Source organism: Piliocolobus tephrosceles, chromosome 2 (assembly GCF_002776525.5).
Source record: "Piliocolobus tephrosceles isolate RC106 chromosome 2, ASM277652v3, whole genome shotgun sequence".
Taxonomy (NCBI): domain Eukaryota; kingdom Metazoa; phylum Chordata; class Mammalia; order Primates; family Cercopithecidae; genus Piliocolobus; species Piliocolobus tephrosceles.
In genome coordinates this window covers 126,561,514-126,577,426 of record NC_045435.1, presented here as the reverse complement: position 1 = coordinate 126,577,426, position 15,913 = coordinate 126,561,514, and positions in this window count along the sequence as shown.

The following is a 15,913-nucleotide window of genomic DNA, read 5'->3' as shown; positions in this document are numbered from 1 at the left end:
CTTTCGATTGAGGGGCTTGAAATCACTGTTTTTGTGGAATCGAAGGAAAAATATTTGGGAACGATTCTTTGAACATGGAGAAAGAACTATCCTCAGGTAAAATCCAGAATGAAGCTTTCTGTGAAACTGCTCTGTGTCATCTTAATTCCTCTCACTCAGATAAGCCTCTCTTTTCATTGAACAGTTTTCTAGTCCTGTGTATGTTTACTGTGTGATGGAATATAAGGGAGCACTTTGAGGCTAATGGTGAAAAAGGTAATATGTTCAGACCGAAACAGGATAGAAGCTTTCCGAGGAAGGGCTTTGTGACGTGTGCATTCCATTCAGAGTGTTTTTCCTCTCTTATCATACAGGGTGGGGGTAACCCTTTTGGAGAAATAGCTACCATGTGATATTCGGGAGCATGTTGATGCTGATGGTGAAAAGGGAAACAGCGTCAGACAAAAGATGGAAAGAAGCTTTCTAGGAAACTACTCGGTGATAGGTGTAATCATCTCACATAGATAAAGCTTACTTTACATTACGCAGACTGGAAACTGTCATGGACGGATCCACGAAGGGACGTTCTGGAGCACATTCTGGACTATGGTAAAAACGGAACTATATTCAGATAAAACCTGGAAAGAACCTTTCTGTGAATCTGCTTTTTGCTGTGTTTATTCATCTCACATAGGTGAAGCTTTCTTTAAATTTCGCAGCTTGGAAACTGCCTTGTGGATAGATCCAGGAAGGGATATATGGGATCACCTTTGGGCCTATGGTGAAATAGGAAACATAGTCAGATAAAAACTGGTGAGAAGCTTTCTGAGAAACTGCTTGGTGATGTGTGCATTCTACTCAGGGAGTTATAACCTTTTTTTCATAAGGCACAGTTTGAACACTGTTCCTGTAAAACCAAAAGAGTGATATTGGGAGCACATTGAAGATTAGAGCAAAAAGTGAAATGTCGTCCAATGAAAAACAGAAAGAAGCACTCAAAGCAACTGCTCTCTGACATGCCCATTCTTTTCACAGGGTTAAAGCTTACTCTACATTTCCCAGTTTGAAAGTCGGTCTCTGAGGGTTCTGTGGAGGGATAGTAAGTGGCGACCGGAGGCCTGTGTGAGGCAAGGAAATGTCTTCCATCGAAAATAGAAGAGGAGCTTTCTGTGAAACTCTTTTTTGGGGTTTGTATTCATCTAATAGAGTTAAAACATTCTTTGGATTCAGCAGTTTTAAATCACTGTTTCTGTGGAACCGGAGAAAGGACATTTGGAAACGCTCTTTAGAGTATCCTGCAAAAGAAATAATCTCAGAGAGAAACGAGAAGGAAGCTTTCTGTGAAACTTCTCTGTTTCACGTGAATTCCCCTCACACCATTAAGCTTATCTTTTTATTGAGCTGTATCATAACACTGTTTTTGCTTAGTCTGCGAAGGGATACTCTGGAGGGATTTGAGGGTTACAGTGAGAAAGAAAACGTCTTCAGATAGAAACTGGAGGGAAGCTTTCGGAGGAGCTGCTTTGGACGTGTGCATTCCACTCACAGAAATATACCTTTCTTCTCCTAGAGGATTCCGGAATCCCTTTTGCAGAAAAAGCTACCAAGAGATATTTGGGAGAATAGCGATGACTATGGTGAAAAAGGAAATATTCTCAGACAAAAACTGGAAAGAAGATTTCTGTGAAACTGCTTGGTGTTAGACATATTTATTCATCTCACATAGTTAAAACTTTAATTATATTACGCAGTTTGGAAACTCCATCATGAACAGATCAGCCAAGGGACATTCGGGAGCACATTCAGGTCTACGGTGAAAGAGTAGATATCTTCAGATAAAAACGGGATAGAAGCTTTCTGAGAAACTACTTTGTGATGTATGCATTCCACTCAGGGAGTTATACTTCTTTTCTCACAAGGCAGTGTTTGAACACTCTTGCTGTTAAACTGAAAATGTGATATTTCGGAACGCCTTGAAAACTATGGCATGTAGAGAAATACACTGAAATAAAATCGAGGAAGAAGCGTTCAAAGAATCTGCTCTCTGATATGTGCATTCACTTCACAGAGTTAATGTTTACTCTATGTTGCCCAGTTTCGAAACTCTGTCTTTGAAGAATCTGAGAAGGGAAATTTCAGACGCCTGGAGGCTTGTGGTGAGCGAGGAAATGTCTTCCAATGAAACCTGCAGAGAAACGTTCAGAGCAACTGCTGTGCGATGTGTGTATTTGTCGCCTAAAGTTAAACCATTCTTTATATTGAACAGCTTGAAATCACTGTTTTTGTGGAATCTGAGGAAGGATATTTGGGAACGATCCTTAGAATATGGAGAAAGAAGTGTCCTCACGTTATATCCAGAAGGATGCTTTCTGTTAAACTGTTGTGTTTCATCTTAATTCCTCTCACTCAGTAATGCCTCTCTTTTCATTGCATGGCTTTCTCCCCCTGCTTATGTTTAGCGTGTGATGGGATATTCAGGAGCACTTTGAGGCTAACGGTGAAAAAGGAAATATGTTCAGACCGAAACTGGAGAGAAACTTTCCAAGGAACTGCTTTGTGACGTGTGCATTCCAGTCACCATGTTGTATGTCTCGTCTCATACAGCGTCGGGAAACCCTTTTGGAAAAACAGGTACCAAGTGATATTAGGGAGCCTGTTGATGCCGTTGGTGAATAGGGAAATAGCCTCAGACAAAAACTGGAAAGAAGCTTTCTAGGAAACTATTCTGTGATATCTGTAGTCATCTCACATAGATAAAGTTTTTCTTACATTACACATCTGTGAAACTGACATGGACGGATCCATATAGGGGCCTTCGGGAGCACATTGTGGACTATGGTGAAAAAGGAAATCTTTTCAGAAAAAAACTGGAAAGAAGGTTTCTGTAAATCTGCTTTTTGCTATGTTTATTCATCTCACATAGATGAAGCTTTCTTTACATTGCATAGCTTGGAAACTCCCTCGTGGATGGATCCACGAAGGGATATTTGGGATCCTATTCGGGCCTATAGTGAAATAGGAAATATAGTCAGATAAAATCTGGAGAGAAGCTTTCTGAGAAACTGCTTGATGATGTGTGCATTCCACTCTGGCAGCTATAACTTTCTTCTCGTAAGGCACTGTTTGAACTCTGCTCCTGTAAAACGAAAAGAGTGATATTCAGAGCACACTGAACACTACGGCAAAGAGTCAAATGTTGCCCAATAAAAACCAGAAAGAAGCACTCAAAAAAGCTGCTCTCTGACATGTCCATTCTTTTCACAGGGCTAAAGCTTCCTCTACATTTCCAAGTTTTAAAGTCAGTCTTTGAGGGTTCTGCAAAGAAATAATAAGTGGCAACCAGAGGCCTGTGCAGAGCAAGGAAATTTCTTCCATTGAAAATTGGAGAGAAACTTTCTGCCCAACTATTCTGTGATGTATGTATTCATCTCATAGAGATATTCATTCTTTGGAGTGAAGAGTTTCAAATCACTGTTTCTGTGGAATCTGAGAAAGGACATTTGGAAACGCTCTTTAGAATATCCTGAAAAAGAAATAACCTCTGAGTGAAACCGGAAAAAAAACCTTTCTGTGAAACTGCTCTGTGTCACGTGAATTCGGCTCACTCAGTTAAGCTACTCTTTTCATTGAGCAGTATTATAACACTGTTTTTGTTTAGTCTGCCAAGGGATATTCAGGAGCGCTTTGAGGCTTATGGTGAGAAAGGAAACGTGTTCAGATAGAAACTGAAGAGAAGCATTCTGAGGAGCTGCTTTGTGTGGTGCGCATTCCACTCTCAGAAATATACCTTTTCTCTCCTAGAAAATTCCAGGTTCCTTTTGGGGAAAGAACTACCAAAAGACATTTGGGAGTATAGGGAGGGCTATGGTGAAAAAGGAAATATCTCAGACAAAAACTGGAAAGATTTCTGTGAAACTGCTTTGTGTTAGGTATATTTATTCATCTTGCATAGTTAAAACTTATATTACGCTGTTTGGAAACTCCGTCATGCACAGATCAGTGAAGGGACATTTGGGAGCACATTCAGGCCAATGGTGAAGGAGGAGATATCTTCATATACCAACTGGATAGAAGCTTTCTGAGAAACTACTTTGTGATGTATGCATTCCACTCAGGGAGTTACACCTCTTTTCTCACAAGGCAGTGTTTGAAACCTGTTCTTGTGAAAACGGAAATGTGATATTTCGGAATGCATTGAGGTCTATGGCAAATAGTGAAATATACTGAGAAAATTGAGAATGAAGCTTTCCAAGAACCTGCTCTCCGATATATGCATTCACTTCACAGAGTTAATGCTGACTCTATGCTGCCCAGTTTCGAAACTCTGTCTTTGAAGCATCTGTGAAGGGATATTTAGTCAAGCCCGGTGGCTTGAGGTGAGGGAGGAGACGTCTTCTGATGAAACCTGCAGAGAAACATTCTGAGCAATGGCTTTGTGATGCGTGCATTCATCTCATAGAGTTAAAACATTCTTGGGATTAAGCAGCTTTAAATCACTGTTTTTATGGAATCTGAGAAAGGACATTTGAGAACGATCCTTAGAATATGGAGAAAGAAATATCCCCAGGTATAATCCAGAAGGAAGTTTTCTGTGAAATTGCTCTGTGTTGTCTTAATTCCTCTCACTCAGATAAGCCTCCATTTTCATTGAGAAGCTTTCTAGCCCTGTATATGTTTAGTGTGTGATGGGATATTCGGGAGCACTTTGAGACTAAAGGAGAAAAAGGAAATATGTTCAGACTGAAACTGGAGAGAAGCTTTCTGAGAAACTGCTTTGTGACGTGTGCATTCCAGTCACAGTGTTATACTTCTCTTCTCATACAGCGTCGGGGAAACCCTTTTGGAGAAACAGGTACCAAGTGATATTCGGGAGAATGTTGATGCCAATATTGAAAAGGGAAATAGTCTCAGAAAAAAACTGGAAAGAAGCTTTCTAACATACTGCTCTGTGATATGCGTAATCATCTCACCTAGATAAAGCTTTCTTTACATTAGGCAGCTTGGAAACTGTCATTGTCGGATCCATGAAGAGATCTTCGGGAGCACATTCTGCACTATGGTGAAAAAGCAAATATCTTCAGATAAAAACTGGAAAGAAGCTTTCTATGAATCTGCTTTTTGCTATGTTAATTCATCTCACAAAGATGAAGCTTTCTTTACATTACATAGCTTGGAAACTCCCTCGTGGTTAGATCTGCGAAGGGATACATGGGATCACATTCAGGCCTATGGTGAAATAGGAAATACAGTCAGATAAAAACAGGAGAGAAGCTTTCTGTGAAACTGCTTGGGGATGTGTGCATTACACTCAGGGAATTTTACCTTTCTTGTAATAAGGCACAGTTTGAACACTGTTACTGTTAAACCGGCAAAGTGATATTCAGAGCACATTGAAGACTATGGCAAAAAGTGAAATGTCGTCCAATAAAAAACAGAAAGAAGCACTCGAAGAAACTGCTCTTTGACATGTCAATTCTTTTCACAGGGTTAAACCTTACTCTACATTTCCCAGTTTCAAAGTCGATCTCAGAGGGTTCTGCGAAGGGATAGTAAGTGTCGACTGGAGGCCTCTGTGAGGCAAAAAAGTCTTCCATCGAAAATCGAAGAGGAGCTTTCTGCGCAACTCTTTCATGATGTTTGTAGTCATCTCATAGAGTTAAATAATTCTTGGGATGGAGCAGTTTGAAATCACTGCTTCTGTGGAATATGAGAAAGGACATTTAGAAACCCTCTTTGGAATATCCTGAAAAAAAAAAAAAATAACCTCAGGAAGAAACCAGGAGGAAGCATTCTGTGAATCTGCTCTGTGTCATGCGAATTCCCTTCACAGAGTTAAGCTTCTCTTTTCATTGAGCTGCATCATAACACTCATTTTCTTTAGTCTGCGAAGGGATATTCTGGAGGGCTTTGAGGCTTAGGGTGAGAAAGGAAACGTCCTCAGATAAAAACTGGAGAGAATCTTTCTGAGGAGATGCTTTGTGACGTGTGCATTCCACTCACAGAAATATACCTTTCTTCTCCTAGAGGATTCCGGAATTTCTTTTGGAGGAAAAGCTAACAAGAGATATTCTGGAGTATAGCGACAACTATGGTGAAAAAGGAAATATCCTCAGACAAAAACTGGAAAGAAGATTTCTGTGAAACTGTTTAGTGTTAGATATATTTATTAGCCTTGCATACTTAAAACGTGAATTATATTACGCTGTTTGGAAACTCTGTCATGCACAGATCCAAGAAGGGAAATTCGGGAGCACATTCAGGCCTATGGTGAAAGAGGAGATATCTTCAGATAAAAAATGCATAGGAGCTTCTTGAAAAACTACTTTGTGATGTATGCATTCCTCTTAGGGAGTTTTATCTCTTTCTCACAAGGCATTGTTTAAACAGTGTTCCTGTGAAGCCGAAAAAGTGATATTTCAGAACGCATTGTGGACTATGGCAAATAGGCAAATAGTGAAATATACTGAAATAATATCGAGGAAAAAGCGTTCCAAGAATCTGCTCTCTGATATGTGCCTTCACTTCACAGAGTTAATGCTTACCCTATGTTGCCCAGTTTCGAAACTCTGTCTTTGAAGAATCTGTGAAGGGATATTTAGTAATGCCGGGAGGCTGGTGGTGAGCGAGAAATAGCCTTCCAATGAAACCTGCAGAGAAAAGTTCTGAGCAACTGCTTTCCAATGTGTGTATTCGTCTCACAGGTTAAACCATTCTTTGGAATGAGTAGCTTCAAATCACTGCTTTTGTGGAATGTGAGGAAGGTAATTTGGGGACGATCCTAGGAATATGGAGAAAGAAATATTCTCAGGTAAAATCCAGAAGGAAGCTTTTTGTGAAACTGCTCTGTGTCATCTTAATTCCTCTCACTCAGATAAGCCTCTCTTTTCATTGAGCAGTTTTCTAGTCCTGTGTATGTTTAGCGTGTGATTGGATACTCAGGAACACTGTGAGGCTAACAGTGAAAAAGGAAGTATGTTCAGACTGAAACTGGAGAGAAGCTTTCCGAGGAACTGCTTTGTGACATGTGCATTCCAGTCACAGTGTTATAATTCTCTTCTCATACAGTGTCGGGGAAACCCTTGTGGAGAAACAGGTACCAAGTGATATTCGCGAGCATGTTGATGCAGATGGTGCAAAGGGAAATAGCCTCAGATAAAAACTGGAAAGAAACTTCCTAGGAAACTACTCAGTAATATGTGTAATCACCTCATGTAGATAAAGTTTTCTTGCATTACCCAGCTGGGAAGTGTCATGGATGGATCCACGAAGGGAACTTCGTGAGCACATTCTGGACTATGGTGAAATATCTTCAGATAAAAACTAGAAAGAAGCTTTCTGTGAATCTGCTTTTTTTAATGTTTATTCATCTCACATAGATGAAGTTTTCTTTACCTTACGCAGCTTGGATACTCCCTCGTGGATGGATCCGCGAAGGGATATTTGGGATCACTTTCAGGTCTATGGTGAATTAGGAAATATAGTCAGATAAAAACTGGAGAGAAGCTTTCGTAGAAACTGCTTGGTGATGTGTGCATTCCATCAGGGAATTTTAACTTTCTTCTCATACGGCACTGTTTGAACACTGTTCCTGTAAAACCAAAAGAGTGACATTAGGAGCACATTGATGACTATGGCAAATAGTGAAATGTCGTCCAATAAAAAACAGAAAGAAGCACTCAAAAAACTGCTCTCTAACATGTTCATTCTTTTCACAGGGTTAAATCTTACTCTGCATTTCCCAGTTTGGAAGTCAGTCTCAGGGGGCTCTGCGAAGGGATAGTAAGTGGCGACTGGAGGCCTCTGTGAGGCAAAAAAATGTCTTCCATCGAAAATCGGATAGGAGCTTTCTGCACAACTCTTTTGTGATGTTTGTCGTCATCTCATAATGTTAAATCATTCTTCGGATTGAGCAGTTTGAAATCACTGCTTCTGTGAATCTGAGAAAGACATTTGGAAATGCTCTTTAGAATATCCTGAAAAAAAAAAAAAAAAAAAAAAACCTCGCAGAGAAACCAGAAGGAACCCTTCTGTGAAAATGCTCTGTGTCACGTGAATTCCCTTCACACAGTTAAGCTTCTCTTTTCATTGAGCTGCATCATAACACTCTTTTTCTTTAGTCTGTGAAGGGATATTCTGGAGGGCTTTTGGCTTTGGGTGAGATAGGAAACATCCTCAGATAGAAACTGGAGAGGAGCTTTCTGAGGAAATGCTTTGTAACGTGTGCATTCCACTCACAGAAATATACCTTTCTTCTCCTAGAGGATTCCGGAATTTCTTTTGGAGGAAAAGCTACCAAGAGATATTCAGGAGTATAGCGATGACTATGGTGAAAAAGGAAATATCCTCAGACAAAAACTGGAAAGAAGATTTCTGTGAAACTGCCTTGTGTTAGATATATTTATTCATCTCACATAGTTAAAACTTTAAGTATATTACGCAGTTTGGAAACTACGCATTGCACAGATTCGCAAATGGACATTCTGGAGCACATTCATGCCTACGGTGAAAGAGGAGATATCTTCAGATAAAAACTGGATAGAAGCTTTCTGAGAAACTACTTTGTGATGTATGATTTCCACTCAGGTAGTTTTACCTCTTTCTCACAAGGCAGTGTTTGAACACTCTTCCTGTGAAACCGAAAAAGTGATATTTCAGAATGCATGGAGGACTGTGGCAAATAGTGAAAAATATGGAAATAAAATCAAGGAAGAAGCATTCCAAGAATCTGCTCTCTGATAAGGGCATTCACTTCACAGAGTTAATACTTACAATGTTGTCAGTTTTGAAACTCTGTCTTTGAAGAATCTGTGAAGGGATATTTAGTGAGGCCGGAGGCTGGTGGTGAGCCAGAAAACGCCTTCTGATGAAACCTGCAGAGAATATTTCTGAGCAACTGCTTTGCAATGTGTGTATTTGTCCCACAGAGTTAAACCATTCTTCGGATTGACCAGCTTGAAATCACTGTTTTTGTGGAATCTGAGGAAGAACATTTGGGAACGAATATAGGAATATGGAGAAAGAAATATTCTCAGGTAAAATCCAGAAGGAAGCTCTCTGTGAAACTACTCTGTGTCATCTTAATTCCTCTCACTCAGATAAACCTCTCTTTTCATTGAGTAGTTTTCTAGCCCTGGGTATGTTTGCCGTGTGATGGGATATTCGAGAGCACTTTGAGGCTAATGGTGAAAAAGGAAATATGTTCAGACCAAAACTGGAGAGAAGCTTTCCGAGGATCTCCTTTGTTACGTGTGCATTCCAGTCACAGTTTTATACCTCTCTTCTCAAACAGCATCAGGGAAAATTTTTTGAAGAAACAGGTACCAGGTGATATTCGGGAGCATGATGATGCTGACGCTGAGAAGGGAAATAGCCTCAGACAAAAACTGGAAAGAAGCTTTCTAGGAAACTACTCAATAATATATGTAGTCACCACACATAGGTAAAGCTTTCTTTATATTATGAAGCTTGTAAACTGTCATGCACGGATCCATGAAGGAACCTTCGGGAGCACATTCAGGACTAGGGTGAAAAAGGAAATATCTTCAGATAAAAACTGAAAAGAAGCTTTCTGTGAATCTGCTTTATGTTGTGTTTATTAATCTCACATAGATGAAGCTTACTTACATTACACAGCTTGGAAATTTCCTCGTGAATGCATTTGTGAAGCAATATTTGGGATCGCATTTGGGCCCATGGTAAATAGGAAATATGGTCATATAAAAACTGGAAAGTAGCATTCTGAGAAACTGTTGGTGATGTGTGCACTCCAGTCAGGGACTTACAAATTTCTTCTCATAAGGCATAGTTTGAACACAGTTTTTGAAAAACCAAAAGAGTGATATTCGGAACACATTGAAGCCTACGGCAAAAAGTGAAATGTCATCAAAAAAAAAAAAAAAAAAAAAACCCCAGAAAGAAACACTGGAAGAAACTGCCCCCTGTCATGTCCACTCTTTTGAGAGGGTTAAAGCTTACTCTAATTTTCCCAGTTTGAAAGTCGGTCTTTGAAGTTTCTGTGAAGGGATAGTAAGTGGTAACCGGGGGCCTGTGTTAAGCAAGGAAATGTCTTCCATCAAAAACTGGAGAGAAGCCTTCTGCACAACACTTTGTGGATGTTTGTATTCATCTCATAGAGTTAAATCATTCTTTGGACTGAGCAGTTTGAAATCACAGTTTCTGTGGACTCTGAGAAAGGACATTTGGAAATGCTCCTTAGAATATCCTGAAAAAGAAATAACCTCAGACAGAAACCAGAAGGAAGCTTTCTGTGAAACTGCTTTATGTCACGTGAATTCTGCTCACACAGTTAAGCTTCTCTTTTCATTGAGCTGTTTCATAACACTGTTTTTGTTTAGTCTGTGAAGGGATACTCAGGAGCGCATTGAAGCTTATGGTGTGAAAGGAAACAACTTCAGATAGAAACTGGAAAGAAGCTTTCTGAGGAGCTGCTTTGTGACGAGTGCATTCCACTCACAGAAATATACCTTTCTTCTCCTAGAGGATTCCGGAATCCATTTTGGAGAAAAAGCTACCAAGAGATATTCCGGAGTACAGAGATGACTATGGTGAAAAAGGAAATATCCTCAGACTAAAACTGGAAAAAAGATTTCTGTGAAACTGATTTGTGTTAGATATATTTATTCAACTTGCATAGTTAAAACTTTAATTATGTTAAGCAGTTTGGAAACTGTCATGGACGGATCTACGAAGGGAGCTTCAGGAGCACATTCTGGACTAGGGTGAAAAAGGAGATATCTTCAGATAAAAACGGAGAGAAGCTTTCTGTGAATCTGATTTTTGCTATATTTATTCATCTCACATAGATGAAGCTTCCTGTACATTATGCAGCTTTGAAACTCCCTCATGGATGGATCCTTGAAGGAATATTTGGGATCACATTCGGACCTGTGGTGAAGGAGGAAATATAGTCAGATAAAAACTGAAGAGATGCTTTCTGAAAAACTGCTTGTTGATGTGCGCATTCCACTCAAAGAGTTATAACTTTCTTCTCATGAGGCACAGTTTGAACACTGTTGCTGTAAAACCAAAAGAGTGATATTCAGAGCACATTGAAGACTATCACAAAAAGTGAAATGTTGTCCAAAAAAAAAGAGAAAGAAGCACTCAAAGAAACTGCTCTCTGACATGTCCATTCTTTTCACAGGGTTAAAGCGTACTTTACATTTCCCAGTTTGAAAGTCGGTCTTTGAGGTTTCTGCGAAGGGATAGTAATTGGCGACCGGAGGCCAGTGTGAGGCAAGGAAATGTCTTGCACTGAAAATCAGAGAGACGCTGTCTGTGCAATTCCTTTGTGATGTTTGTATTCATCTCATAGCGTTAAATCTTTCTCTGAATTGAGCAGTTTGAATTCACTGTTTCTGTGGAATCTGAGAAAGGACATTTGGAAACACGCTTTAGAATACCCTGAAAAATACATAACCTCAGAGAGAAACCAGAAGGAAGATTTCTGTGAAACTGCTTTTTGTCACGTGAATTCCGCTCACACAGTTAAGCTTCTCTTTTCATTGAGCTGTATCTTAACACTGTTTTTGTTTAGTGTGTGAAGGGATACTCTGGAGGGCTTTGAGGCTTATGGTGAGAAAGGGAATGTCTTCAGATTGAAACTGGAGAGAAGCATTCTGATGAGCTGCTTTGTGACGTGTGCATTCCACTTACAGATATAGAACTTTCTACTCCTAGAGGATTCCGGAATCCCTTTTGGAGAAAAAGCTTCCAAGAGATATTCCAGAGTACAGTGACTACTATGGTGAAAAAGGAAATATCCTAAGACAAAAACTGGAAAGAAGATTTCTGTGAAACTGCTTTGTGTTAGATTTATTTTTTCATCTCACTTAGTTAAAGCTTTAATTATATTATGCAGTTTGGAAACTCCGTCATACACAGATCCACGAACCGACATTCGGGAGCACATTCAGGCCTACAGTGAAAGAGGAGATATCTTCAGATAAAAACTGGATAGAAGCTTTCTGAGAAACTACTTTGTGATGTATGCATTCCACTCAGGGAGTTATACCTCTTTTCTCACAAGGCACTGTTTGAACACTGTTCTTGTGAAACTGAAAAAGTGATATTTCGGAACGCCTTGAGGACTATGCCGAATAGCGCAACATACTGAAATAAAATGGAGGAAGATGTGTTAAAGGAATCTGCTCTCTGATATGTGCATTCTCTTCACAGATTTAATGCTTACTCTATATTGCCCAGTTTCAAAACTCTGTATTTGAAGAATCTGTGAAGGGATATTTAGTGACGCCCAATGGCTTGTGGTGAGCGACAAAACGTCTTCCGATGAAACCTGCAGGGAATTTTTCTGAGCAACTGCTTTCGATATGTGTATTCGTCTCAAGTAGTTAAACCATTCTTTGGATTGAGCAGGTTGAAATCACTGTTTTTGTGGAATCCGTTAAAAGACATTTGTGAATGATCCTTAGAATATGGAGAAAGAAATATCCTCAGGTAAAATCCAGAAGGAAGCTTTCTGTGAAACTGCTTTGTGTCGTCTTAATTCCTCTCAGTCAGATCAGCCTCTTTCCATTGATCAGTTTTCTAGCCCTGTGTATGTTTAGCGTGTAATGGCATATTCGGGAGCACTTTGAAGCTTACAGTGAAATAGGAAATATGTTCAGAACGAAACTGGAGAGAAGCTTTCTGAGGAACTGCTTTGTGACATGTGCATTTCACTCACATTGTTATACCTCCCTTCTAATAAAGCGTCAGTGAAACCCTTTTGGAGGAACATTTACCAAGTGGTATTTGAGAGCATGTTGATGTCGATGGTGAAAAGGGAAGTAGCCTCAGACAAAAATTGGAATGTAGCTTTCTAGGAAACTACTCTGTGCTATGAGTATTCATCTCACATAGGTAAAGCTTTCCTTGCATTACGCAGCTTGGAAACTGTCATGGACGGATCCACAAAGGGACCATCGAGAGCACATTGAGACTGTGGTGAAAATGGAAATATCTTCAGAAATAAACTGGAAAGAAGCTTTCTGTAAATCTTCTTTTTCCTATGTTTAATCATCTCACATAGTTGAAGCTTTCTATACATTACACTGCAGCAAAACTCCCTCGTGGTTGGATCCGTGATGGCTATTTGCGATCACATTCGGGCCTATGGTGAAATAGGAAATATAGTCAGATAAAAAATGGAGAGAAGCTTTCTGAGAAACTGCTTGCTGATGTGTACATTCCACTCAGGCAGCTATAACTTTCTTCTCATAAGGCACAGTTTGAACTCCATTCCTGTGAAACCAAAAGAGTGATATTCGGAGCACATTGAAAACTATGGCCAAAAGTCAAATGTCGCCCAATAAAAAACCGAAAGAAGCACTCCAAGAAGCTGCTCTCTGATATGTCCATTGTTTAGACAGTGTTAAAGCTTCCTCTACATTCCCCAGGGTAAAAGTCGGTCTTTGAGGTTCCTGCGAAGGGATCCTAAGTGGCAACCGGAATCCTGTGTCGAGCAAGGAAAAGTCTTCCATGGAAAATAAGAGAGAATCTTTCTGTGCAACTCTTCTGTGATGTTTGTATTCCTCTCATAGCGCTATATGTTTCTTTGTATTGAGCAGTTTGAAATCACTGTTTCTGTGGAATCTGAGAAGGGACATCTGGAAATGCTCTTTAGAATATCCTGAAAAAGGAGTAACCTAAGAGAAAACCAGAAGGAAGCTTTCTGTGAAACTGCTCTGTGTCATGCGAATTCTGCTCACACAGTTAAGCTTCACATTTCATAGTGCAGTACCATAACACTGTTTTTGTTTAGTCTGCAAAGGGATATTCTGGAATCATTTGAGGCTTACGGTGAGAAAGGAAAGGTCTTTAAATAGAACCTGGAGAGAAGCTGTCTGAGTAGATGTTTTGTGACATGCATATTCCACACACAGAAATATACCTCTCTTCTCCTAGGGGATTTGGGAATCCATTTAGGAGAAAAAGCTACCAAGGGATATTCGGGAGTATAGCAATGACTCTAGTGAAAAAGGAAATATCCTCAGACAAAAACTGGAAAGAAGATTTCTGTGAAACTACTTTGTGTTAGACATATTTATTCGTCTCACATAGTTAAATGTTTAATTGTATTACACAGTTCGGAAACTCCCTCATGCACAGATCTGCGAAGGTACATCCGACAGCATATTCCAGCCTACAGTGAAAGACGAGATATCTTCATATAAAAACTGGATAGAAGCTTTCTGAGAAAATACATTGTGATATATGCATTCCACTAAGGGAGTTATACCTCTTTTCTCACAAGGCAGTGTTTGAACACTGTTCCTGTGAAACCGAAAAGGTGATACTTTGGAATGCATTGAGGACTATTGCGAATAGTGAAATATTCTGAAATGAAACCGATGAAGAAGAGTTCCAAGAATCTGCTCTCTGATATGTGTATTCACTTCACAGAGTTAATGCTTGCACTATGTTGCCCAGTTTCGAAACTCTGTCTTCAAAGAATCTGTGAAAGAATATTTAATGAAGCCCAGAGGCTTGTGGTGAGCGAGGAAACGTCTTCCGATGAAACCTGCTGAACAACGTTCTGAGCAACAGTTTCGCAATGTGTGTATTCATCTCATAAAGATAAACAATTCTTTCGATTGAGCAGCTTGAAATCACTGTTTTTGTGGAATCTCTGGAAGGACATTTTGGAACGATACTTAGAATATGGAGAAAGAAATATCCTGAGGTGAAATCCAGAAGGAAGCTATCTGTGAAACTGCTCTGTGTCATCTTACTTCCTCTCACTTAGTTAATCCTCTCTTTTTATTGAACACTTTTCCAGCCCTCTGTATGTTTAGCAAGTGATGGGATATTCGGGAGCCCTTTGAGGCTGACGGTGTAAAAGGAAATATGTCCAGACAGAAACTGGAGAGAAACTTCCGAGGAACTGTTTTGTGACGTGTGCATTCCAGTCACATTGTTATACCTCTCTTCTCATACAGCATCGCGGAAACACTTTTCGAGAAACAGGTACCAAGTGATATTCGGGAGCATTTTGATGCCGATGGTGAACAGAGAAGTAGCCTCAGAGAAAAACTGGAAAGAAGCTTTTTAGGAAACTACTTGATATGTTTTTCTAAGAACCACCAGAGTGAGCACAAAAGAACCAGCAAGTAGGCAAGGCTAAAAGCAAAACTGCAAATTTATTCTTTGGTCATCTAGCTCCAGGAAAAAAGATGTGTAAAGTGACGTCTGTTGGCCTCCGGCCAAGGAGGCCAAGAGAGTCGCCCAGGTGGAGTTCCTAATTCAGTCCCGACAAGAGTAGGGGCTGAGGAAGCCCAACCAGCGCGCCTGTCGGGAGCTACTTTTCTAGGAGTGGAAGGGCAATAGGCGGGGCATGGGCGTGTTGGTGGGGGAGGCTCTGCAGGTGCCACCAGGTAAATCTTGGTCTCTTCGGATTGGCATCATCTGGTGCATGCCTGGTTAGTCTGCACCTTCCCGGGTGCCAGCTGCATTTTCACGCACACGGGAAGAGTTGGTGATGAAGAACCCGGAAATGCGCCATCTTACCTCCGTTCGTCTAAACAGTCCAACATTTTATTGGTAATAGTGATAAAAGGGCGCCGTGATCAGTCTGGCTACTTCCTGCTGTTAAATGGCGTCATTAATGTCGAGGCCTATAGTTTGTGTTTGGACGTACAAATGAAGAAGCATTTGGTTAAAGGTGACGCGAGTGATTTCTTGTATCTTGGCATGGAGAAATTTGATCAAAATGGGGGCAAAACATAACATAACACACAGTATTAGTATAGCAATGAGGAATGGAAACATTTGTTGGAACATATACAAAACCCAAAAGGATGGTCCTGGCAAGGCTGGGGAGTATGAAATAGTTAAGAAAATTTATTAAGTGTGAGGTAAGTGGGGGAAAGTTGAACTGATTTCCACTGATTGCTTTCAGTGGGGGCCCTTTCCA